The sequence below is a fragment of the Anomaloglossus baeobatrachus genome, chromosome 11 (genome assembly GCF_048569485.1).
Source record: "Anomaloglossus baeobatrachus isolate aAnoBae1 chromosome 11, aAnoBae1.hap1, whole genome shotgun sequence".
Classification (NCBI taxonomy): domain Eukaryota; kingdom Metazoa; phylum Chordata; class Amphibia; order Anura; family Aromobatidae; genus Anomaloglossus; species Anomaloglossus baeobatrachus.
This window is the reverse complement of record NC_134363.1, coordinates 55639501-55642456: the sequence shown is the minus strand read 5'-3', so window position 1 is coordinate 55642456 and position 2956 is coordinate 55639501.

Genomic DNA, 2956 nt, shown 5'->3' with positions numbered 1-2956 from the left:
TTCCCTCTGTAACGTTCATCCATCACCTTTAATGAGTAGTATGCTACATGTATGTCCCGAATCTCCTTTCATAGCTCAGAAAAACCGGTCCGGTCCGATGGGCGTCTCTGTTCTTGATCCAGCGTCTCCTGTTTGCTTTTTGGGATTGCCATCCTCTTTCCCATCTTCATGTGGGTGACGTCATCAACACAGTGTCTCCCAATCACGCTCTTGCACAGATGTGTTTCCCTCTAAACTGTTGAAGGTAGAGCAAAGTATTGTAATGTGCATGCTCCAGGAAAGGCCAACGTGAAGCCAGGGAATGCATAACACAGTACTTTGCTCTGCCCTCAGCTGGAAAGAGAGAAGTGCGCCTATAGAGGAGCATTATTGGAAGACACTGAGTGAATGACATAGGATGCGTCGTCCTCATGAAGATGGGAAGGAGGATGAAGATTATAAGAAGAATGAAGTCACTAGATCAAGACCAAAGACGTCCATCGAACCGGATCATCTGTGGGTACAATAAGAGCTTTATTTAAGCTATGCAAAGGAGATTAGGGACAAATATAAAACTTCATAAATTGCTTTACAATTTTCTTTAAAGGTGGTGACCGTACTTTACAGAGGTAAAAATCTGGTGGCAGGTTCCCTTTAAGGACAGCTGGAAACCCAACGTTGGGCTCAGTCTAGATGTTATCCAAATACCTAGATCTAGGATCTGTCTCAAAATGTCATCTTGGTATTAAAGGGGGGTGTATTTATAGTTAATCCGTTTTATGCTGTTAAGTTGACGGCTAAAAGTTGTAACAAATGTCAGTCTGGCTCAGTTGGTGTCATGATTCATATTTCTCCTGCTAAGAGTTATTAAATTTTTCCGATCTAGGGCTACAACCCTCTGCGACAGACTGCTCAAAATACAGTCAGGATATCCACAAGCACATAGTCTGCTATGCAGTTTTTTTCAGATTCTCTATGCTATGCACTAATATTAGAACAGTTCCTCGACAATTTTACCAATTCCCCGTATGGATTATTATTAACCACATGACGGAGATGGTGGAATAAATCCCATAATATCACATTTCCTTATGTGTCCTTTCCATAGGATGCGGTCTTAACTCATCCTCCTCTCCCAGATAGTGTCATGTCCAAAAATCCAGTATTCATAGAAATATTATCTGAAGTTTTTCAAATGAACAGTCAATCATCTAAGACTTTACCTAAAAAGAAATGGATGGGCAGGAGTCAGTAGAATTCCTCCAAAATGGCCATGAAATTACTCACCAATGAGGGTAAAAACCTGCCCCCATTGAGGTTCCCCCTCTTTTGTAAATAACTTTTCTCAAAGTAAACTAATTGCATTTTTAAAAATATTTACAGCCATCAACAAAAACGTTTTATTTCAGGGTTGTCAAAACAAAAAGTTTAGATGGTGGTTCAGACAATCTAAGGCTATGTGCGCACGTGTGCGCTCTGCACCGCACCTAAAAGGTGCGCTTCAGAGCGCAGCTGAAAAGCTCCGTTCTGAAGCGCATGGTGCCGGCAGAGAACGTGCGCTCTGCCTGCAGCTCCTGCCATACACAGAGCAGGGGCTTCCGGCAAAGCGCACGGAAGAAGTGACATGTCACTTCTTAGAACGCGCGCTTCGGGCAGCAGCCAAAGCGCTGCGCTCTAAGACGCCACGTGCGCACGGCCCCTGCACAATCTCCATAGATTATGCAGGGGACGCAGGACGCATGCAGTTACGCTGCGCTACAAAGCACAGCGTAACTGCATGTAATTACGCAACGTGCGCACATAGCCTAAGTCTGGATAATTGGGAATTGAAGACTGGAGGATGGTGACACTTCACATTGTGGGGAACCTTTTTCCAAAATAGAATTTTGGACTCTTTGTAGTCCACCAGATTTTCAGATCCTTACAAGTGCCTCTACAGAAAAATAGTAGGGCGAAAGGCACTCTCCGGAATAGTTGTGTCAAAAAAACGTTTTATTCCATTGACAGGTTACAAGTGAAGGCACAAAGGAGGGAGGTACACAGAGCATGTCGGGCAATGGCCGTTTCACATCTTAAGACACGAAACAGCCGTCGTCCGACGTGCTCTGTGTACCCCCCTCCCCTTGTGCCTTCACTTGTAATCTTTTGGTTTCACTTGTAACCTGTCGATGGAATAAACAGGTTTTTTGACACAACTATTCCGGTGAGTGCCTTTCACTCTACTATTTTTCTGTCCTGCAAGTGTTTTTGTTCTTTGAAATGAGCACCATGAAATTTTTTCCTGCTGCCAGTATTTAACCATATGGATGGACTTGTAGGATATTAACTGGTTTATTGGACAAATGAACAACACAGTGTGTCATTAGCCGCTGAGTGTGGAGAGTGCCCAGCTTTCCTCCTCTAAATTGTTGGTTAGAAGTGTCTCTAGTCTTCTCATTTGCTTTTTTAACTTGATCTCTAGTTGTATCATAAAGCATACTGAAAAACCAAAGCATTAAAATGGAAATAGACTGTTTATTTAAAGGAAGTTAGACACTTTTATAACAGTCACTTGGGAAAGATTTGGAATCCTTCCAAAGGGCGCAATACTTAACCATATCATAAGATTCCAAGTAATTCTTATGCAGAAGATAAAGGTAATATTATGAAATAGAAAATTGGAGAGATATATATCCTAACATTTACTTAAAGCTGTACTTTTGAATAATACGAGCAAAAATAAGCTACATGTTACTTCATTGGTAAATTCCAAGCTGTGCTTAATTGACAGGAAAATGACCAGTCAATCTCTTGAATTTCACAAGCCCCCCAAGGAAGTTACGTCTATGAAACGTGCGTCGGGGTAGGAGGCTTGCTGTGAGTGTATACAAACATCTGGTATTAGGTATTTAACTTTTTACTCACCTATTAACCTTTGTGGCACAATTATTTTTAGCATTTAGCGAACCAGTATATAAACAGACTATCAGTATATAGT